Consider the following 25,370-nt stretch of genomic DNA (forward strand, 5'->3'; position numbering starts at 1 on the left):
TGCTTTAAGCGCCGGCTAATCGCCACTACAAGAAGCCTGAAAAAGAAGCAGTAGCAGCTTCAAGCTAATCAGGATTTACTCAATGACAGATGGACTAATGTCCTGGCAGCCGAGGAATACATCCTCGAACGCCCAACTAAGAGTTACCCGAAGTGCAAGCTACTACCACAATTTGACGACGAGGCCCTTGAGCCAATACCGCCAAAGCACAAAACTGCTGACCAGCCCGACCGACCACCACGTGGATGGGACAGACCGGCTACTTATGCCGAACACCAGCCCGCGCCACCCCGCCGTCGAGGCAAGGAAGCAACGTCCCCGGGCTATACCTGCGACCTACGCAAAGACTTGGACAATAGAGCCGGTCAAACAAGATCAATCTATGGATCCAAAGGGCGTGCCCCAACGCGAGAGGACGGCATCAGACTTGGCATGACAAGCACAACCTCACCCAGGCCGAAAACCGCATACGGCCTTCGTTTGACCTATGCCGCGGCATCGCCCTGTACAGAGGCACCGCACACCCCCTATGCTTCACTGACAAAGTGATGGAACATCAGTTCCCAGAAGGGTTCAAACCCGTCAACATTGAATCATACAATGGTATGACAGATCTCGTAGTATGTTTCGAAGATTTTCTTCTCCATATCCACATGGCACGCGGTGATGACCTCCACGCCATCAAATACCTCACGCTCAAATTAAAGGGATCAGCTCGGCACTGGTTAAACAGCCTCCCAGAGAGCTCTATCGGCAGCTGGGAAGACTTGGAGGATGCCTTTAGAGACAACTTCCAGGGTACCTATGTTCAGCCTCCAGACGCCGATGACCTTAGTCACATAGTCCAGCAACCCGAAGAGTCAGCCCAGAAACTCCGGACCAGGTTCTTAATTAAAAAGAACCAAATTGTGGATTGTCCGAATGCCAAATCCCTCGCGACCTTTAAATATAGCGTCTGAGACGAGTGGCTCGCCCGACACCCCGGCCAAGAAAAGCCGAAGTCCATGGCAGCCCTTACTGCATTTATGACCCGCTTTTGCGCGGGAGAAGATAGCTGGCTAGCTCGTAGAAGCAATAGCACCAGCGACCCTGGCACCTCCGAAGCCAGGGGTGGCAATGGAAAGACACGACGCAACAAGCACAAGCGTCGAAGCAACAACCAAGATACCGAAGAAACGGTGGTTAACGCCGGATTCAGTGGCTCTAAACCCGGTCAGCGGAAGAAGCTCTTCAAAGGAAATAGAGATGGTCCATCTAGTTTGGACAGAATACTTGATCGGCCTTGCCAGATTCATGGCACCCCCGATAAGCCTGCCAATCACACCAACAGAAATTGCTGGGTCTTTAAACAGGCCGGAAAGCTCAACGCTGAACACAAGGGGAAAGGGCTGCCCAGCGAGGATGATGATGAAGAGCCTCACCCACAGAACACAGGGGGACAGAAGAAATTTCCCCAGGTCAAAACGGTGAACATGATCTACATCACTCACATCCCTAAACGGGAGCGCAAGCACACATTAAGGGACGTCTATGCCATAGAGCCAGTCGCCCCAAAATTTAATCTACGGTCAGCTTGTCTGATCACTTTCGATCCCAGAGACCATCCGACCAGTATCCGCCATGGAGGTTCGGCTGCATTGGTCCTCGACCCAATTATTGACGGATTCCACCTCACGCGAGTCCTTATGGACGGTGGCAACAGTCACAATATGCTTTATCAGGACACCGTCCGTAAAATGGGCATTGATCCATCAAGAATCAAGCCCACTAAAATCACCTTTAAAGGGGTAATACCCGGTGTAGAGGCTTGTTGCACAGGATCCATAACGCTGGAAGTCGTCTTTGGCTCACCGGATAACTTCCGGAGAGAAGACCTGATCTTCGACATTGTCCCATTCCGAAGTGGCTATCACGCACTACTCGGACGAACCACTTTCGCTCATTTCAATGCAGTCCCGCACTACGCTTATCTAAAGCTTAAGATGCCTGGACCACGTGACATTATAACAGTCAACGGAAACATGGAGCGCTCCCTCTGTACAGCGGAGCATACCACGGCCCTCACAGCTGAGGTGCAGGGGGCCTCGCTAAGCCGAATACTACACTAGTAGTCAAGCCCCCGGACATTGTTAAACAAGTCCGGTCTACCCTGGAGAACGACAGTCCGGCTCATCCAGAGCTAGATTAGCAATTCAGCCTCCATCCACACCCCATCCTGATAGCGGCATATGCACCGCGCGTGCATAACTACGCATTAAAATACCATGGGCAAGTATGGAGGCACGCTAAATATATGGTCCACAGTACGGCTCGCTCTGGACCTCCATATTGTTCCACCTTTTTTCTTTTTGTTTTTGTTTTTGCTTTTCAGGTTCTTTATAACCCACATCAATTTCTGGTGGTAACATGGGCCACCTTCTAGGCCCCTTCTACATACTCGATTTTCGATCCTCTCAAAGGATCCTACACCAAGGTGAAAAGTGGCGCAGACGTGCGCAGAGTGTCCAAAGGATCTTCTAGATCATCTTTTCAAGTTTAGGACCTGTATACAACTTTCCCTTGTTCTCGGCATGTAAAATAGCCGTGATGCTTATTGCATCTGCTATAAAAATACATTTTGACATACCAATCTGACTATAATGGAAACAGTTCTGCCCAGCCTTGTTTGGTATTGGCCTTTTTTCTATTTTCCCACTTTACATTCAAATTGGCATATACACCCTGGTACGACTTAAATCGCCAGGGGCTCTATTCAAGCCAAATATATATCTTCAACAATAGAAAGTCTGAACACCCTCAGAGTACACTTCGGCATCCGGAATACTGCATTATATGCATCGGCTCCGAATCACGTCTTTGGTAAACAGTTGGGTTGCCCAGCTCTTGTGCTTGCCACCTTACGTTCCGTTCTTGGCTAAGGTAGTAAAGGGAGAACTACTGCGATTGTGTTTCCGGATAGCCTAGTCAAGCACCTCAGTAGAGAAAGCCGAAAACTGACTGTCATGATACGACGAGAGCTGGTCAGCAATTCGGTGACTTATTAAATCTCTAGCGATTTCTTCCGCGTTACACGAAGGGCTGGCTTTGTTCAGTCACGCATCTAAAGGCATCTAAGTTCGATAGCCGCATAGCACACCAGGGGCTATCTTACAACCCCATTGTCAAACTCCTATGGCTAAGTGAGAGTGATAAAGCCACATAGTCCGATTGCCTCGCTCGCCACACTAACACCTCCTGTACGGACCAAGACATTGGGTCAAGAGTGATTATGTGCTATTCCGAACACCTCCATACTATTTACGTGGGGGCTGAAGCCTATGACTGGCAAACTCTCAAAGATACAAACGGTCACACAGGAGGAGAAGTAATTCAAAATAACAGGCACAAATATATTACAAAGCTTTGGTTCACAAACATCCAGGCATTCAGACACATTCATTCGAACAAGATGTCCTTTGAGCACTGGCCCTCTATTAAGCGGGCGCCTTGCAGGACATCTTCGAAATAGCGCTCAGGCGTACGGTGGATCTTGCCCCCGGGCGGACCTTCAGCGGCCACACTGGAGGCCTTCATCTTGGCCCAGTGCATCTTCACACAGGGAAAAGCCAGCCGCGCACCTTCTATACACGACGACTGCTTAGCCACGTCAATACGGGGCAGGGCGTCAACAAGTCACCGCACTAGGCTAAAATAGCTGCTCGGAACGGGTTTGATCGGCCACAGCCGGACTATGACGTCCCTCATAGCGGAGCCGTACATCCTATGCAGCTCGGCCCATTGCGCCATCTAGTCATTCAGCAGTGCGGGGCGCTCCCATGCTACGAACTGGCTCCAGAATTGCTTCTCCGTTGCATGCCCCTCCTGGGCTTGGAAGAACCGCATGGCGTCAGCAGCGCTCCTCGGAAGATCCACAAAGACATCTAGGGCACCCCACAGTTGCGTGAGTAAAACATATGACTGATTGCTCAATTTACTTTGTAGAAGAAGGGGCTTACCAACCGCTACTTGTCCGGATTGCTTAATCTCCTCACGCGCCGCTTGCGATTCGGCCCACGCCTCCTTGGCCTCTTTAAGGGCCTTGGCAAGGTTGGTCTCCTAGGCTTACTCTTCTCCTCCAAGGACTTATACTTGTCGGCAGCGTCCTTGAGCGCCTTCTCTACTTCGGCCACCCACTCCTCGTACTGGCAGCGGACAACCTGTTCGGACTTCAAGTCCTCGGCCGTTTTATCAGCGGCCGCCTTGTTCACCCCTGCCTACTCCTTGGCCTGGGCAAGTTCACCCCTAAGGGCCTCAACTACAGCTGCGATACCTTCAATCACACACATAGCAGCGCATGAGCTTTCAACTCCAGAGGTACGGGCTTGAACAAAATGTTTTAATAACATACTCTGCACCTCATCAAAACCCTTATTGATGCGGACGAGATCCTCATCGGCCAGTCCCAGCTGACTCTCAAGTTTGGATACCTCAGCGGCCTGGGCGGTCGCCGCTAACAGTGAAGCCTACATTTCAACATATGGAAGTACATTAGCTCCTGCGAAAATTATTGATCCTTTGTCCACCTCTTTTTGATTAACAAAAGGGACGATCAGAGTCTCAGGGGCTACTATCTATACACAGGCATCTTTTCATATGAAAAGTGGTCAGGAATATTACATTGCATACCTCGAAGCCTGTTAACAGGCTAGCAAAGGCCTTCTTCAGTCCGTTCTTGGCAGACTGAACCTTTTCAACCACCACACCCATCAGGGTGCGGTGCTCCTCCACGATGGAAGCTCGTTGTAGTGCCTCCATCAGTGTATTCGGCGCCTCCAGACTAGCGGAGGTTTCCGCGGGAGTTGGCACTCCCCCCTCCCTCAGGGAGGATTGCTTATTCGGCTCCGGAGCCATTTGGGTTTCTGGAGCAGTATCTGGCTGATGGTCGGACTGGTCTAGACCCCCGCCGTCAGCCCTCGAGGGGATTGTCAGCCCCGTGATTTCGGTGACCGAAGTGTTACCTTCTGGCGCCGTTCTAGTGGCTTCATGTACTGCCTCGTATCCCGAAAAGGCCCTTTGGGACAACACCTTAGTGTCGTCCTTGGCAGGAGGCGGGTCTTCGGAGGTCGCCCTCTTCTTCCCTTTCCCATTCGGGGAAAGGGTGTTGTCGGCCTCCTCCTCATCCTCCTCCTCTTCATCCTCTTCGGAGGAATGGTTTTTGGTCTCTTCGGACACCACGTCCGAAGCACCTTTGCAATGGAGGCCATCTTTGGCTTCCTTGTCCTTATTCCGGACCTTTTTCTCCGGCACTTGATTGGGCACCGGGATCAGCATCTTCATTAAAAGAGGATTTGCTAGGTTTTGGGGCAATGGAGCTGGACATATGATCCGCTCTGCCTTCTTCCTCTAGCCCTGTTTTATAGGATGGAATTCTCAGTTCATCCCCTCTTTTGATTAATTGACTGTGTTATGTCAGGAAAAATAGCACTTACTAGGGAGGCTGGATGATTGCAGTCGGGGCCAATGTCTTCGGACGTCTCCGGCCATGACTTTTGAGTCCTGAAAAGTAGCTTCCAGATTGCTTTATGCGTCGTGCTAAAGAATCGCGTCAGGATCCATGGCCCTTCCGGATTAAACTCCCACATGGGGAGAGGCCGGCGTTGGCAAGGAAGGGACCGGCGGATGAGCATCACCTGGATCACGTCTGTGAGGCTGGTGTTCTTCTCTATGATATTTTTGATGCGCTTCTTTGGCATCAGCACCTCATCGGATGATCCCCAATCTAGACCCTTGTTGGTCCAGGATGCAAGCCGTAGCGGGGGTCCGGATCTAAATGCAGGGCGGCTGCCCATTTGGTGCCACGGGGTTCAGTAATGTAAAACCACTCCTGGTGTCACATCTTGATGGTATCCACAAAAGCCCCTTTGGGCCAGATAACTTTGGGAAGTTTACTTATCATGGCACCGCCGCAATCCGCGTGTTGCCCGTCGACCACCTTCGGCTTCACATTGAAAATTTTGAGCCATAGACCGAAGTGTGGCGGGATGCGAAGGAGTACCTCACACATGACGATAAACGTCGAAATGTGGAGAAATGAATTCGGGGCCAGATCATGAAAATCCAGCCCGTAATAGAACATGAAGCCTCAGACAAAGGGGTGTAGGGGAAATCCTAGTCCTCGGAGAAAGTGAGGGAGGAATACGACCCTCTCACCAGGCTCTGGAGTGGGTATGACTTGCTCTTTGGCAGAGAGTCTATGCCTGATCTCCGCTGTCAAGTACCTCACTTCCCGAAGCTGTTTGATGTGACGGAGGAGGCCATCCACTTGCCTTGTGAGCCGGATCCGGACATGACTGGAGTACTTGGCGGCAAGGGGAGAATTGGGAGCTTGGGCGCTAGAGCTTGAGGACGGATGGGCTAAGGAGGAAGAAGGCGTGGGGTAAAAAGATGGTCCCTTATCTTCTTATAAAGGTAGTGAATGTCAAACGTCCCCCACGAGCCTTAAAACTCGCCTATTCCCAAGGCGTCGTGTAAACGACACGGTTGGGTTACCGAGAACCGTATTGATAAAAATCCCGCAATAAGGGGACACGATCTCTGCTTTGACAAGATGTGTCAATAAAAACCGCGTCTCGAAACGCGAAGCGGGACGCTGAAAAACGGTTCGAAATAATAATAAGGCGGCTGGAACACTACGCCTCGCCGAGAAAGCTGTCGAAAGAAATGACCTATTTTTGTCTAAGTATTTTGCCCTTGTGGTTCAGGGTTGTAACTATTGTACAGAGCTGGATATAGTTCTTTTCGTCAACTACTTTGGAGTGTTCGGAGGAGGAACCCGCCTTCCAATGCCGAAGACAATCTGCGCGCCGGACACATCATCATTAAAGCCTGGTTCAGGAGCTACTGAGTGAGTCCTGGATTAGGGGGTCCCCGGGCGTCTGGGCTGTGTGACATGGGCCGGACTGGTGGGCCGTGAATATACAAGATAGAAGGTGTCCCCCATGTCCGGATGGGACTCTCCCTTACGTGGATGGCAAGCTTAGCGTTCGGATATGAAGATTCCTTTCTCTGTAAACCAACTATGTAAAACCCTAGGCCCCTCCGATGTCTATACAAACCAGAGGATTTAGTCCGTAGGGGTAATAACGATCATACAGGCTAGACATCTAGGGTTTAGCCATTACGATCTTGTGGTAGATCAACTCTTGTAACCCTTATATTCATAAAAGTCAATCAAGCAGGAAGAAGAGTATTACCTCCATCAAGAGGGCCTGAACCTAGGTAAACATCGTGTCCCCTGCCTCCTGTTACCTTCGATCCTCAGACGCATAGTTTGGGACCCCCTACCTGAGATCGGCCGGTTTTGACACCGACAGTGGCACCCTCTTCCCTAGTCCAATTCGGCCTCCTCCCTTGTGGGGGGAGCACCAACCCCTTGTGGGCTGGTTAGCCTCCCTCCTATGGCCCATATGGCCCATATCTTTCCCCGGGGGGTTCCGGTAACCCCTCCGGTACTCCGTATGTACCCGATACACTTTGGAACCCTTCCGGTGTCCAAATACTACCTTCAATATATCAATCTTTACCTCTCGACCATTTCGAGAGTCCTCGTCATGTCCGTGATCTCATCCAAGACTCCGAACAAACTTCGGTCACCAAAACACATAAATACAAATCGTCATCGAACGTTAAGCGTGTGGACCCTACGGGTTCGAAAACTATGTAGACATGACCGAGACACATCTTCAGTCAATAACCAATAGCGGAACCTGGATGCTCATATTGGTTCCTACATATTCTACGAAGATATTTATCGGTCAAACCGCAAAACAACATACGTTATTCCCTTTGTCATCAGTATGTTACTTGCCCGAGATTCGATCGTCAGTATCATCATACCTAGTTCAATCTAGTTACCGGCAACTCTCTTTACTCGTTCCATAATACATCATCCCGCAACTAACTCATTAGTCACATTGCTTGCAAGGCTTATAGTGATGTGCATTACCGAGAGGGCCCAGAGATACCTCTCTGATACTCGGAGTGACAAATCCTAATCCTGATCTATGCCAACCCAACAAACACCTTCAGGGACACCTGTAGAGCATCTTTATAATAACTCGGTTACGTTGTGACGTTTGATAGCACACAAGGTGTTCCTCCGGTATTCGGGAGTTGCATAATCTCATAGTCAGAGGAATATGTATAAGTCATGAAGAAAGCAATAGCAATAAAACTTAACGATCATTATGCTAAGCTAACGGATGGGTCTTGTCCATCACATCATTCTCCTAATGATGTGATCTCATTCATCAAATGACAACACATGTCTATGGTTAGGAAACTTAACCATCTTTGATTAACGAGCTAGTCTAGTAGAGGCTTACTAGGGACACTGTGTTTTGTCTATGTATCCACACATGTATCAAGTTTCCAGTTAATACAATTCTAGCATGAATAATAAACATTTATCATGATATGAGGAAAGATAAATAACAACTTTATTATTGCCTCTAGGGCATATTTCCTTAAGTCTCCCACTTGCACTAGAGTCAATCATCTAGTTCACATGATTTAACACCAATAGTTCACATCACCATGTGACCAGCACCCAAAGGGTTTACTAGAGCCAATAATCTAGTTCACATCGCCATGTGATTAACACCCAAGGAGTACTAAGGTGTGATCATGTTTTTCTTATGAGAGAAGTTTAGTCAATGGGTCTGCCACACGCAGATCTGTATGTATTTTGCAAATTTCTATGTCTACAATGCTCTGCATGGAGCTACTCTAGCTAATTGCTCCCACTTTTAACATGTATCCAGATTGAGACTCAGAGTCATCTAGATCAGTGTTAAAGCTTGCATCGATGTAACTCTTTACGATGAACTCTTTATCACCTCCATAACCGAGAAATATTTCCTTAGTCCTCTAAGGACAATTTTGACCATTGTCCAGTGAAATAACTCCGAGATGCTTGCACCAGTCCATAGATGGATCGCTGGAGCTTGCACACTTTGTTAGCACCTTTAGGATTGAGAAAACCTTCTGCTTGCATCATACACAACTCTTCTTTAATAAATCCACTAAGGAATACATTTTTGGCATCCATTTGCTAGATTTCATAAAATGCGGCAATTGCTAACATGATTCGGACAGACCTTAAGCATCGATACGAGTGATAAAATCTCATCGTAGTCAACACCTTGAACTTGTCAAAAACCTTTTGCGACAATTCAAGATTTGTAGATAGTAACACTACTATCAGCGTCAATCTTCCTCTTGAAGATCCATTTATTCTGAATGGCTCACCGATCATTGGGCAAGTCAATCAAAGTCCATACTTTGTTCTTATACATGGATCCCATCTCAGATTTCATGGCCTCAAGCCATTTTGCGGAATCTGGGCTCATCATCGCTTCCTCATAGTTTGTAGGTTCGTAATGGTCTAGTAACATGACTTCCAGGACAGGATTACCGTACCACTTTGGTGCGGACCGTACTCTGGTTGACCTACGAGGTTTGGTAGTAACTTGATCCGAAGTTTCATGATCATCATCATTAGCTTCCTCACTAATTGGTGTAGGAATCACTGGAACTAATTTTTGTGATGCACTACTTTCCAATTCAGGAGAAGGTACAATTACCTCATAAAGTTCTACTTTCCTCCCACTCACTTCTTTCGAGAGAAACTCCTTCTCTAGAAAGGATCCATTCTTAGCAATAAATGTCTTGCCTTCGGATCTATGATAGAAGGTGTACCCAACAGTTTCTTTTGGGTATCCTATGAAGACGCACTTCTCCAATTTGGGTTCGAGCTTATCAGCTTGAAACTTTTTCACATAACCATCGCAACCCCAAACTTCAAGAAACGACAGATTTGGTTTCTTGCCAAACCATAGTTCATACGGTGTTGTCTCAACGGATTTAGATGGTGCCCTATTTAACATGAATGCAGCTGTCTCTAATGCATAACCCCCAAAACGATAGCGGTAAATTGGTAAGAGACATCATAGATCGCACTACATCTAATAAATTACGGTCACGACGTTCGGACACACCATTACGCTGTGGTGTTCAAGGTGGCGTGAGTTGTGAAACTATTCCACATTGTTTTGAAGGCCAAAACTCATAACTCAAATATTCGCCTCTACGATCAGATCGCAGAAAATTTATTTTCTTGTTACGATGATTCTCCACTTCACTCTGAAATTCTTTGAACTTTTCAAAATGACTCAGATTGTGTTTCATTAAGTAGATATACCTATATCTACTCAAATCAACTATGAAGGTTAGAAAATAACGATACCTACCACGAGCCTCAACACTCATCGGACCGCATACATCGGTATGTATTATTTCCAATAAGTCAGTGGCTCGCTCCATTTTTCCGGAGAATGGAGTCTTAGTCATCTTGCCCATGAGGCATGGTTCACAAGCATCAAATGATTGATAATCAAGTGATTCCAAAAGTCCATCCGCATGGAGTTTCTTCATGCGCTTTACACCAATATGACCTAAACGACAGTGCCACAAATATGTTGCACTATAATTATCAACTTTGCATCTTTGGCATCAATATTATGAATATGTGTGTAACCACGATCGAGATTCAACAAACCATTCACATTGGGTGTATGACCATTGAAGGTTTTATTCATGTAAACAGAACAATAATTATTCTCTGACTTAAATGAATAACCGTAATGTAATAAACATGATCCAATCATATTCATGCTCAACGCAAACACAAAATAACATTTATTTAGGTTCAACACTAATCCCGAAGGTAGAGGTAGTATGCGATGGTGATCTTATCAACCTTGGAATCACTTCCAACACACATCGTTGCCTCGCCCTCAACTAGTCTCTGTTCATTTTGTAACTCATGTTTCGAGTTACTAATCTTAGCAACTGAACCGGTATCAAATACCCTGGGGTTACTATGAACACCAGTAAAGTACATATCAATAACATGTATATCAAATATACCTTTCACTTTGCCATCCTTCTTATCTGCCAAATACTTGGGGCAGTTCCGCTTCTAGTGACCAGTCCCTTTGCAGCAGAAGCACACAGTTTCAGGCTTTGGTTCAGACTTGGGCTTCTTCCCGGGAGTAGCAACTTGCTTGCTATTCTTCTTGAAGTTCCCCTTCTTCCCTTTGCCCTTTTTATTGAAACTAGTGGTATTGTTAACCATCAACACTTGATGCTCCTTTTTGATTTCTACTCGGTAACCTTTAGCATCGCGAAGAGGTCGAGAATTGTCTTTTCCATCCCTTGCATATTATAGTTCATCACGAAGTTCTAGTAACTTGGTGATAGTGACTAGAGAACTCTATCAATCACTATCTTATCTAGAAGATTAACTCCCACTTGTTTCAAGCGATTGTAGTACTCAGACATTCCAAGCACATGCTCACTGGTTGAGCTATTCTCCTCCATCTTGTAGGCAAAGTACTTTTCATAGGTCTCATACCTCTCGACTTGGGCATAAGTCTGAAATACCAACTTCAGCTCTTGGAACATCTTATATGCTCTGTGGCGTTCAAAACATTTTGAAGTCCCGGTTCTAAGCCGTAAAGCATGGCGCACTAAACTATAAAGTAGTCATCATACCGAGCTTGCCAAACGTTCATAACATTTGCATCTGCTCCTGCAAAAGGTCCATCACCTAGCAGTGCATCAAGGACATAATTCTTCTGTGCAGCAATGAGGATAATCCTCAGATCACGGATCCAGTCCGCATCATTGCTACTATCATCTTTCAACTTATTTTTCTCTAGGAACATATCAAAAATAAATGGGGAGCTATAAAGTGAGCTATTGATCTACAACATAATTTGCAAATACTATCAGGACTAAGTTCATGATAAATTAAAGGTCAATTAATCATATTACTTAAGAACTCCCACTTAGATAGACATCCCTCTAGTCATCTAAATGATCATGTGATCCATATCAACTAAACCATGTCCGATCATCACGTGAGATGGAGTAGTTTTCAATGGTGAACATCACTATGTTGATCATATCTACTATATGATTCACGTTCGACCTTTCGGTCTCAATGTTCCGAGGCCATATCTGCATATGCTAGCCTCGTCAAGTTTAACCCGAGTATTCTGCATGTGCAAAACTGTCTTGCACCCGTTGTATGTGAACGTAGAGCTTATCACACCCGATCATCACGTGGTGTCTCGGCACGAGGAACTGTAGCAACGGTGTATACTCAGGGAGAATACTTATACCTTGAAATTTAGTGAGGGATTATCTTATAATGCTACCACCGTATTAAGCAACATAAGGTGCATAAAGAGATAAACATCACATGCAACCAAAATATGTGAAAAACTTCTGTCACCAAAACACATAAATACAAATCGTCATCAAACATTAAGTGCGCGGACCCTACGGGTTAGAGAACTATGTAGACATGACCGAGACACATCTCCGGACAATAACCAATAGCGAAACCTGGATTCTCATATTGGTTCCTACATATTCTATGAAGATCTTTATCGGTCAAACCACATAACAACATATGTTATTCCCTTTGTCATCGGTGTGTTACTTGCCCGAGATTCGATCATCGGTTTCATCATACCTAGTTCAATCTCGTTATCGGCAAGTCTCTTTACTCGTTCTGTAATACATCATCCCGAAACTAACTCATTAGTCACATTGCTTGCAAGGCTTATAGTGGTGTGCATTAGCAAGAGGGCCCAGAGATACCTCTCCGATACTCGGAGTGACATATCCTAATCTTGATCTATGCCAACCCAACAAACACCTTCGGAGACACCTATAGAGCATCTTTATAATCACTCGGTTACGTTGTGATGTCTGATAGCACACAAGGTGTTCCTCCGGTATTCGGGAGTTGCATAATCTCATAGTCAGAGGAATATGTATAAGTCATGAAGAAAGCAATAGCAATAAAACTTAACGATCATTATGCTAAGCTAAAGGATGGGTCTTGTCCATCACATCATTCTCCTAATGATGTGATCCCGTTCATCAAATGATAACACATGTCTATGGTTAGGGAACTTAACCATCTTTGATTAATGAGCTAGTCTAGTAGAGGCTTACTAGCTAGGGACACTGTGTTTTGTCTATGTATCCACACATGTATCAAGTTTCCGGCTAATACAATTCTAGCATGAATAATAAACATTTATCACGATATGAGGAAATATAAATAACAACTTTATTATTGCCTCTAGGGCATATTTCCTTCATGTGTGGCAATAGTCAACCACAAACGTTTGTTTATTGGGTTTTCAACTATAGAAAAAATGAAATAAATGCTTGAAAAACATGACGACTGGTATGGTGTGCCATGGTATGACCTCACCATGCCCTGGTAAAAATTTGAGAAGGTTTGGCTTATGTCGTCATGCATGCCCTTCATAAATCGAACCATCACCAAAGAAGTTCCATGCTTTCGAGAGGGAAATCACCAAGATTGAAGGGGAATCCAAATTTTCTTCGTTCTTTGCCTTGGAGTTTTTTTTCTATGACGAACATACATCCTACAAATCATCGTGTTCAACTTTGGCATTTTTTCGGGCTCATTTACCATATTTAGGGGATTGTGTGCATTTTCTTGGCATTTAGCGCATATAAATCCAATCCAACTACAGGTGCACGGGTGTGATGTGAGGGACGTGGATTTCCGTTCGATCGCGGTGCATCCTACGGTGCACACGCGTGATCCGCGTGGCTGGGGTTCTGGCCAATCATAACGCAACACACAATAGGCTCAGCGCACACTGTTTCCAGAAGCGACGGAGATGAACCGTGTGCGATAATGAACGAGCAAAATTGTAAGGGAAGCCAAATTTCTATTGTTGTTTGTCGTTGAGATCTTGAATACCACCGCTCTGTACGCCTGCCCGGCCCCTCCGTCTCAGAGTTCTCTCTAGGCGTCGTCCATGGCACCACGACGCACAGTAACTAGTAAGGAAGTGATGGCATCCCGTCGCGTCGCGTTCCTCACCGCCTGCGACCGCACACATGGTAAGGAAGTGATGGCATCTCGCTGCGTCGAGTTCATCGCCGCCGCCGGCCAGACAGTTACGTGGGAGGACTTTGAGGCTGCCATGCCGAATGGGTGGTGGATCTAGAGGCGGCCAAAGCCGCACATAAGGAGCGGAAAAGTTAGAAAGCGGTCAAGAAAAGAGAGACCCACCGCCGCAAGAAAAAAGAGAGGCCGCACGCCGTGGTGAGGAGAGCTTGGCGGAGATCGAAGCACGGTGGGCTATCGCCTATAAGGCCGGGAAGGAGAACGCCGCATCTGGCTAGCATGCCCCGATGGCAGCATGTGAGAAGTAGTTTTAAGTTTGTAGTATTAGAACAAATTACCAGTAGTAGTTTTAGTTTGTAGTATTAATGTACAATGTCGGTAAGAGCATCCTTTGAGGGCTTTGAGCGTTGATTAGCATGTGTGCCCGTGTGCGTTTTTTACGTTAATCATTAGAAGATCACAAAACACACGGTTTCTATGTCGTACCCATCTGCGTTTTTGCGTTAATGATCCATAAGTCAGTTACCTGTGTGATGTTTCCTAATAAACGAGCGTACCATTGACCGAAAAAATCAACTACACGTGTACATTTTTTTGGAGACGGTATCCTGAAAGTGCAACTATCCCTAGGTGGTTTTGGTAATTCCTAACAACATATAGCTCATTGAGCTAATGCTATTCCAAGATTAATATTTCAGGAAAAGCTCAATGAATGGCATGGCATGCATAAGGAAAGTGGACCCCTCAAAATACTAAGGACAAAAAGATTGGCTCAAGCTCAAAGCTCAAGACTCTACATTTTACATTTTAGTGATCCAAGATCACATTGAGTCTATAGGAAAAGCCAATACTATCAAGGAGGGATGAGGTGTTGCTTAATGGCTTGCTTGCTTCATAGTGCTTAATGATATGCTCCAAAACCCTCAACTACCTTCCCACATCCACATATGACCTAAACCAAAAGTCAAACTCGGCCCCACCGATTCTTTCTATCCGGCGTCACCGAGTTCAGATGTCATAGCCACTGCCACAAACCCTAGGCAAATCGGTCTCACCGATAGGGAACTCGGTCACACCGAGATGGGGTTGTAATCTCTCTGTTTCCCTTCGTAACATTTCGGTCCTACCGAGATGAGCGACCGGTCCCACCGAGATTGCAATGTAAACTCTCTATCTCTCTTTTGTAACATTTCGGTCCCACCGAAATGAGCGATTGGTCCCATCGAGTTTACCTGACCAACTCTCTGGTTAGCTTATTACCAAAATCGGTCCCACCGAGTTTGTGTAATCGGTCACACCGAGATTATGTTATGGCCTAACCCTAACCATACCGGTCCTACCGAGTTGCATCTCAGTCCCACCGAAAACCCTAACGGTCACTAGGTTTGCTAAATCGGTCCGACCGAGTTTCTCACTTCGGTCTCACCGAGATTGGTAAATTGTGTGTAACGGTTAGTTTTTGTGTGGAGGCTATATATATCCCTCCACCCACTCTTCATTCGTGGAGAGAGCCATCAGAACATACCTACACTTCCAATACACATTTTCTGTGAGAGAACCACCTACTCTTGTGTTGAGGCCAAGATATTCCATTCCTACCATATGAATCTTGATCTCTAGCCTTCCCCAAGTTGCTTTCCACTCAAATCTTCTTTCCACCAAATCCATATCCTGTGAGAGAGAGTTGAGTGTTGGGGAGACTATCATTTGAAGCACAAGAGCAAGGAGTTCATCATCAACACACCATTTGTTACTTCTTGGAGAGTGGTGTCTCCTAGATTGGCTAGGTCTCACTTGGGAGCCTCCGACAAAGATTGTGGAGTTGAACCAAGGAGTTTGTAAGGGCAAGGAGATCGCCTACTTCGTGAAGATCTACCGCTAGTGAGGCAAGTCCTTCGTGGGCGATGGCCATGATGGGATAGACAAGGTTGCTTCTTCGTGGACCCTTCGTGGGTGTAGCCCTCCGTGGACTCGCGCAACCGTTACCCTCCGTGGGTTGAAGTCTCCATCAACGTGGATGTACGATAGCACCACCTATCGGAACCACGACAAAAACATCCATGTCTCCAATTGTGTTTGAATTCTCCAAACCCTTCCCTTTACATTCTTGCAAGTTGCATGCTTTACTTTCCGCTGCGCATAGACTCTTTGCATGCTTGCTTGAATTGTGTTAAGATTGCTTGACTTGTGCTAAGATAGCTAAAATCTTCCAAAGACTAAAATTTGGAAAAGGATAGATTTTTAATTGGTCAAGTAGTCTAATCACCCCCCCCTTAGACATACTTTCGATCCTACAAGTGGTATCAGAGCCTTGGTCTCCATTTGCTTTGATTTCCATAGCTTTTGGTTGTCATAGCCTTGGTTTCACAACCTAGGAGAGTATGGCGTCTAGCGAGGGAAATTATCACCGAAGAGGTCCTTACTTTGATGGTACTAATTTTGCTAGTTGGAAGCATAAGATGAAAATGCATATTCTTGGACATAACCCCGCCGTTTGGGCTATTGTGTGTGTTGGCTTGCAAGGTGAATTCTTTGATGGGAGAGAACCGAATCATGAAGCTACCACGGAAGAGTTGAAGATGCTACAATACAATGCTCAAGCTTGTGATATCCTCTTCAATGGATTGTGCCCCAAGAATTCAACAAAATCAGCCATCTTGAGAATGCAAAGGAAATTTGGGATACTTTGATTGATATGCATGAAGGTACCGACTCCGTCAAGGAATCCAAGTTGGATGTGCTTCAAAGTCAACTTGACAAGTTCAAAATGAAGGATTGCGAAGGTGTCGCTGAAATGTACTCTAGGCTTGCTCTTATCACAAATGAGATTGTCGGCTTAGGAAGTGAAGAGATGACCGACAAATTCATCATCAAGAAGATCCTAAGAGCCTTGGATGGAAAATATGATACCGTGTGCACATTGATTCAAATGATGCCCAATTACAAAGATCTCAAGCCAACGAAAGTCATTGGAAGAATTGTTGCTCATGAGATGTCACTCAAGGATAAGGAGGAACTTCACAACAAATCAAGTGGTGCTTACAAAGCCTCATGTGAAGCCCCCACATCATCAAGTGAGAAACAAACCTTCAATGAGGAATTGAGCTTAATGATGAAGAACTTCAACAAGTTCTACAAGAATAGAAACAAAGAGAGAAGTTCCAAGTCAAGGTCCTACAATGACAAAAGATCTTCTAGTCGAGAGCAAAACTGCTACAATTGTGGAAGACCCGGACACTACTCCAATGAGTGTACGGCTCCCCACAAGAGAAGAGAAGATTCTCCCAAAAGAAGAAGTAGAAGAGAAGAATCACCATCAAGGGAGAGAAGGAGTAGGGATGATTGATATGAACGAAGACCCTCTCAAAGAAGCAAGGATTCGGAAAGGAAGGACAAGTCATCAAGGAGCTACACAAAACGAAGACATCAAGCTCATGTTGGTGAATGTGTATCCGGCTCCGACTCCGACAATGACTCCCAGAGAAGCTATCACTCCGACTCCGAATATACTCAAGATGAAGGTGTTGCCGGTCTAGCACTTGTGTCAACCAACTCCTACGACATATTTGATTCACCAATGAAGGAATTGGAAGATGCTTCATGGCCAAAGGTCCAAAGGTATCACACCCCGAGTATGTTGATTTTAATAGTGATGAAGATGACTTGTTAGGTGATGATGATTTACTTGTTGACAACTATAGTGATGAATACTATGATGAAACAAATGACAATGATAAGGAGCATATTGAGTCTCTAACTAAAGAACTAAACACTCTTAAGTTAGCTCATGAAACTATCTTAGGAGATCATCGAGAACTTTTAAGGACTCATGATAAATTACGTTTTGAAAAGCTCAACCTTGAGCAAGAGCATGAGTTCTTAAAGGCAATCAATGATGATCTTCGCAAGAAAAGTTCTTCTTACATTGCCAAGCGTTTACTCTTATCCACTTACATGCCTCAAGTCAAGTCTAGTAACAAGAACAAGAAGGATTCTTCGTCTAGTAGTAACAATAATCAAGTTAAATCCAATGTTGTTGCTTCTAGTAGTTCTCTTGATTCCACTAATGATTCTCTTAGCCAAGTTACACTTGAGCAAGAAAACATCTTATTGAAGGGAATCATAGAGAAAGGTGTTTACAAGAGCCTTGTCGGGAGTAAGCAATTCGAGGAAATTGTACGCAAGCAAGGAAGGCACCGGAAGAATCAAGGTATTGGTTTTGAACGAAGTTCAATGCCAATGGAGTTGACTGGGAAGAAGATCAATACCCCAAGACGAAGTTTGTTCCTCAACAAGAGAAGTATGATCCTACTTTTTTCAAAGGGACACAAGCTCAAGATGATCTTCCACCACAAGACCACAAGCAAAAAGGCAAGGACAAGCTTCAAGAGGAAATTGATGCATTTGAAGAAGCTCCTAAGGCCTTGGTCAAGTGGGTTCCCAAGACTACATCAAGTTCCACTTCATCAGGTACAACTACAACTCTGAGGATTCCCATCAAAATGGTGTGGATCCCAAAGAAGAAGAACTAGAGAGTTCTTGAGGGTGACTCCGCCAACATACTTCACTCTTATCATTTTGGCAAGAACAAGTGCAATCAACTTCCACATCTTGCACTAGTTCAAGGAGTCACAAACCCTCTTGTTGGTAAGACAAGGGACAAGGTAACCTAAAGCTTTCATAGACATCATCTTGTGTGTGCATCACTCTATGTCTATGGATATCCTTGTTTGTTCCTTGTGAGACTAACCCGTGTAGGTATTGAAAGTGCAACTCACTCCAAAGGATAGCTCCAAATGATATGCATCAACTTAGAGCATCCACATCTTCAACACCTACATGAAGTCATCATCGATAAAACTCAAGGTTAGTTCATCCCTCTTAGGGGGATCTCACATCTAGGGGGAGCTTTACTCTAACAATTGAGTTAAAGCAACTCTAATGGTGTGAACACAAAAACTCTTTATGTAAAAGTGGTAACCCCACTTGTGCTTAAACAATGAGTATGGCCTATGATCAAATGTTCTCATTTGACTCCTAAGTCAATATACTCATATATAGATGACCTAGTCATCGCCAATTGCTTGATAGATTCTAGAATTGTTGTGCATGCTTTGCCACATGTTTCATTTGTCATTTTATTGTGTGAGCATGTTGGTTTCATAATTTTATCATTCAAGGACATCCACTTGTTGTTTTGATTGATTGGTTTCCTTTTCTTTTGGCCAAGTGGATGGACAAGAATGCCTAAGATCCTTCTCTAGCTATCTATGCTTTTCTCGTCTCAAATTCTATTCATGCTGCATCACAAAATTTGATCAAGTCAGATTCGAACCACTCTGTGTGAGGACCACTCGGAGTCCCCGATTTGTCATAGACTTAAACTTCCAAAACTTCTTTGTGCGTTTTGGTCTGACCGATTCACCCATTTCGGTCATACCGAGATCACTAAGTCGATCTAGGTTTTCAATCTTGGAGCAACCGATTTGAACTTTTCGATCACACCGAGTTTCAGTAACTGCTTGCAGTTATGAATCTTGGTGCCACCGAGTTGTTCCACTCGGTCACACCGACAGGTGATATGTCTCCAACGTATCTATAATTTTTGATTGCTCCATGCTATATTATCTACTGTTTTGGACTATATTGGGCTTTATTTTCCAATTTTATATTATTTTTGGGACTAACCTATTAACCGGAGGCCCAGCCCAGAATTGGCTGTTTTTGCCTATTTCAGTGTTTCGGAGTAACAGAATATCAAACGGAGTCAAACGGAATAAAATCTTCGGGAACGTGATTTTCTCACCGAACGTGATCCAGAGACTTGGACCCTACTCAGGGAGTCAAAGAGGAGGTCACGAGGGTGGGGGCGCCCCCCATAGGGCGCGCCCCCTGCCTCGTGGGCCCTCGGTGCTCCACCGACGTACTCCTTCCTCCTATATATACACACGTACCCCCAAACGATCAGAACAGGAGCCAAAAACCTAATTCCACCACCGCAACTTTCTGTATCCACGAGATCCCATCTTGGGGCCTGTTCCGGAGCTCCGCCGGAAGAGAGGGCCGTCATCACGAAGGGCTTCTACATCTTCCTAGCCCCTCCAATGAAGTGTGAGTAGTTTACCTCAGACCTTCAGGTCCATAGTTAGTAGCTAGATGGCTTCTTCTCTCTCTTTGAATCTCAATACAAAGTTCTCCCCCTCTCTTGTGGAGATCTATTCGATGTAATCTTCTTTTTGCGGTATGTTTGTTGAGACCGATGAATTGTGGGTTTATGATCAAGTCTATCTATGAATAATATTTGAATCTTCTCTGAATTCTTATATGTATGATTGGTTATCTTTGCAAGTCTCTTCGAATTATCCGTTTGGTTTGGCCAACTAGATTGGTAGTTCTTGCCATGGGAGAAGTGCTTAGCTTGGGTTTCCATCTTGCGGTGTCCTTACCCAGTGATAGAAGGGGCAGCAAGGCACGTATTGTATCGTTGCCATCGAGGATAACAAGATGGGGTTTATTTCATATTGCATGAATTTATCTCTCTACATCATGTCATCTTGCTTAAGGCGTTACTCTGTTTTTAACTTAATACTCTAGATGCATGCTGGATAGCGGTCGATGAGTGGAGTAATAGTAGTAGATGCAGAATCGTTTCGATCTACTTGTCACGGACGTGATGCCTATATACATGATCATGCCTAGATATTCTCATAACTATGCTCAATTCTGTCAATTGCTCAACAGTAATTTGTTCACCCACCGTAGAATACTTATGCTCTTGAGAGAAGCCACTAGTGAAACCTATGGCCCCGGGGTCTATTCTCATCATATCAATCTCCATCACTTTAATCTTGCTTTGTTTTTACTTTGCCTTTATTTTTTACTTTGCATCTTTATACCAAAAATACCAAAAATATTATATCTATCAGATCTCACTCTCGTAAGTGACCGTGAAGGGCTTGACAACCCCTAATCGCGTTGGTTGCGTGTAGCTATCGCTTTGTGCAGGCACGAGGGACTTGAGCGTGGGCTCCTACTGGATTGATACCTTGGTTCTCAATAACTGAGGGAAATACTTACGCTACTCTGCTGCATCATCCCTTCCTCTTCGGGGAAAACCAACGCAAGCTCAAGACGTAGCAAGAAGGATTTCTGGCGCCGTTGCCGGGGAGTCTACGCAAAAAGTCAACATACCAAGTACCCATCACAATCCCTATCTCTTGCATTACATTATTTGCCATTTGCCTCTCGTTTTCCTCTCCCCCCAATTCACCCTTGCCATTTTATTAGCCCTCTCTCTCTCTCTCCCTATCCTCCCTCTCTATTTGCCCTTTTTGCCCATTTGCTTTTGTTTGCTTGTGTGCTAGTTTGCTTGCTTGTGGCGATGGCTCAAGATACTACTAAATTGTGTGACTTCACCAATACCAACAATAATGATTTCCTTAGCACTCCGATTGCTCCTCTTACCGATGCTGAATCTTGTGAAATTAATACTGCTTTGTTGAATCTTGTTATGAAAGATCAATTCACCAGCCTTCCTAGTGAAGATGCCGCTACTCATCTGAATAGCTTCGTTGATTTATGTGATATGCAAAATAAAAAAGATGTGAATAATGATGTCGTTAAATTGAAGCTATTTCCTTTTTCGCTTAGAGATCGTGCTAAAGCTTGGTTTTCGTCTTTGCCTAAGAATAGTATTGATTCATGGAACAAGTGCAAAGATGCTTTTATCTCTAAGTATTTTCCTCCTGCTAAGATCATCTCTCTTAGAAACGATATTATGAACTTTAAACAACTTGATCATGAACATGTTGCACAAGCTTGGGAGAGAATGAAATTAATGATATGTAATTTCCCTACTCATGGTTTGAATTTGTGGATGATTATACAAATTTTTTATGCCGGATTGAATTTTGCTTCTAGAAATCTTTTAGATTCGGCCGCAGGAGGCACTTTTATGGAAATCACTTTAGGAGATGCTACTAAACTCCTAGATAATATTATGGTTAATTATTCTCAATGGCATACTGAAAGATCTTCTAATAAAAAAGTGCATGCGATAGAAGAAATTAATGTGTTGAGTGGAAAGATGGATGAACTTATGAAATTATTTGCTACTAGGAGTGTTTCTTCTGATTCTAATGATATGCCTTTGTCTACTTTGATTGAGAACAACAATGAATCTATGGATGTGAATTTTTTTGGTAGGAATAATTTTGGTAACAATGCTTATAGAGGGAATTTTAATCCTAGGCCATATCCTAGTAATCCTTCTAATAATTATGGTAATTCCTACAACAACTCTTATGGAAATTATAATAAGATGCCCTCTGAATTTGAGAATAGTGTTAAAGAGTTTATGAATTCACAAAAGAATTTTAATGCTTTGCTTGAGGAGAAATTTCTTAAAGTTGATGATTTGGCTAGAAACGTTGATAGAATTTCTCTTGAGGTTGATTCTCTAAAGCTTAGATCTATTCCTCCTAAGCATGATATCAATGAGTCTCTCAAAGCCATGAGAATTTCCATTGATGAGTGCAAGGAAAGAACCGCTAGGATGCGTGCTTCCAAAGATGCCTTTATTAAAGCGTGTTCTTCCAATACCTATGAAAATCAAGATGAAGATCTAAAAGTTATTGATGTGTCCCCTATTAAATCTTTATTTTGCTATATTAATCTTGATGAAACTGAATATGATCTTCCTTTACCTAGAAGGCGTTCTAAAAATTCGAAGTATTTAGATCTTAATGATGAAATTGATGAAAGTGGGATTGAAAGAAATATAAATCTAGATGTTGCTAAACCCACTGTATTGGATTTCAAAGAATTTAATTATGAAAGTTGCTCTTTAATTGATTGTATTTCCTTGTTGCAATCCGTGCTAAATTCTCCACATGCTTATAGTCAAAATAAAGCCTTCACCGAACATATTGTTGATGCCTTGATGCAATCTTATGAAGAAAAACTTGAGTTGAAAGTTTCTATCCCTAGAAAACTCTATGATGAGTGGGAACCAACTATTAAAATTAAAATTAAAGATCATGAGTTTTATGCTTTGTGTGATTTGGGTGCTAGTGTCTCTACTATTCCCAAGACTTTGTGTGATTTAATAGATTTCCGTAATTTTGATGATTGCTCTCTAAACTTGCATATTACGGATTCCACTATTAAGAAACATATGGGAAGGATTAATGATGTTCTTATTGTTGCAAATAGGAATTATGTGCCCGTAGATTTCATTGTTCTTGATATAGATTGCAATCCTTCTTGCCCTATTATTCTTGGTGGACCTTTCCTTAGAACGGTTGGTGCGATTATTGATATTAAGGAAGGGAATATTAGATTTCAATTTCCATTAAAAAGGGCATGGAACACTTTCCAAGAAATAAAATAAAATTAACATATGAAACTATCATGAGAGCCACCTATGGATTGCCTACCAAAGATGGCAATACCTAGATCTATCCTCGCTTTTATGCCTAGCTAGGGGCGTTAAACGATAGCGCTTGTTGGGAGGCAACCCAATTTTATTTTTATTCCTTGCCTTTTGCTACTGTTTAGTAATAAATAAATTATTTAGCCTCTTTTTTGGTTGTGTTTTTTGTGTTTAATTAGTGTTTGTGCCAAGTAGAACCGTTGGGAAGACTTGGGGAAAGTCTTGTTGAACTTGCTGTAAAAAAACAGAAACTTTAGCACTCACGAGAACTGCTGTCATTTTTATTTGAAGAGTGCTATGTAGTTAATTATTTTTGAAGATGATTAATAGATAAATTCCTCACGTCCAGCAATTTATTTTAGAATTTTTGGGGTTCCAGATATTGCGCTAGCTACAGATTACTACAGACTGTTCTGTTTTTGACAGATTCTGTTTTTCGTGTGTTGTTTGCTTATTTTGATGAATCTATGGCTAGTAAAATAGTTTATAATCCATAGATAAGTTGGAATACAGTAGGTTTAACACCAATATAAATAAAGAATGATTTCATTACAGTACCTTGAAGTGGTCTTTTGTTTCTTTCGCTAACGGAGCTCACGAGTTTTCTATTTTGAGTTTTGTGTTGTGAAGTTTTCAAGTTTTGGGTGAATTCTTTTGATGGATGATGGAACAAGGAGTGGCAAGAGCCTAAGCTTGGGGATGCCCATGGCACCCCCAAGATAATCCAAGTACACCAAAAAGTCAAAGCTTGGGGATGCCCCGGAAGGCATCCCCTCTTTCGTCCACTTCCATCGGTAATTTACTTGGAGCTATATTTTTATTCACCAACATGATATGTGTTTTGATTGGAGCGTCTTGTATTATTTGTGTCTTTGTGTCTTAGTATACCACAATAATCCTTTCTGTACACACCTTTTGAGAGAGACATACATGAATTAAAATTTGATAGAATACTCTATGTGCTTCACTTATAACTTTTGAGCGTTATAATTTTGCTCTATGTGCTTCACTTAGATCTTTTAGAGCACGGTGGTGGATTCGTTTTAAAGAAACTATTGATCTCTCATGCTTCACTTAAATTATTTTGAGAGTCTCTTCATAGCATGGTAATTTTCTTAATAATAATATGCTTGGTATTCAAGATTTGTGAAACTTTCTTTTGAGTGTGTTGAATACTAAGAAAAGATTGAAGCATGATAATTGTTTTGAGATATGGAGGTGATAATATTAAAGTCATGCTAGTTGAGTAGTTTTGAATTTAAAGAATACTTGTGTTAAGGTTTGTGATTCCCGTAGCATGCACGTATGGTGAACCGTTATGTAACAAAGTCGGAGCATGATTTATTTATTGATTGTCTTCCTTATGAGTGGCGGTCGGGGACGAGCGATGGTCTTTTCCTACCAATCTATCCCCCTAGGAGCATGCGCATAATACTTTGCTTTGATAACTTCTAGATTTTTGCAATAAGTATATGAGTTCTTTATGACTAATGTTGAGTCCATGGATTATACGCACTCTCATCCTTCCACCTTTGCTAGCCTCTCTAATACCGCGCACCTTTCGCTGGTATCATACACCTACCATATACCTTCCTCAAAACAGCCACCATACCTACCTATTATGGCATTTCCATAGCCATTCCGAGATATATTGCCATGCAACTTTCCACCATCTAGTTCATCATGACACATTCATCATTGTCATATTGCTTAGCATGATCATGTAGTTGACATAAGTATTTGTGGCAAAGCCACAGTTCATAATTTCTTCATACTTGTCACTCTTGATTCATTGCATATCCCGGTACACCGCCGGAGGCATCCATATAGAGTCATACTTTGTTTTAGAATCGAGTTGTAATCATTGAGTTGTAAATAAATAAAAGTGTGATGATCATCATTCAATAGAGCATTGTCCCAATTAAAAAA

The sequence above is a fragment of the Triticum urartu genome, chromosome 5 (genome assembly GCF_003073215.2).
Source record: "Triticum urartu cultivar G1812 chromosome 5, Tu2.1, whole genome shotgun sequence".
Classification (NCBI taxonomy): Eukaryota; Viridiplantae; Streptophyta; class Magnoliopsida; order Poales; family Poaceae; genus Triticum; species Triticum urartu.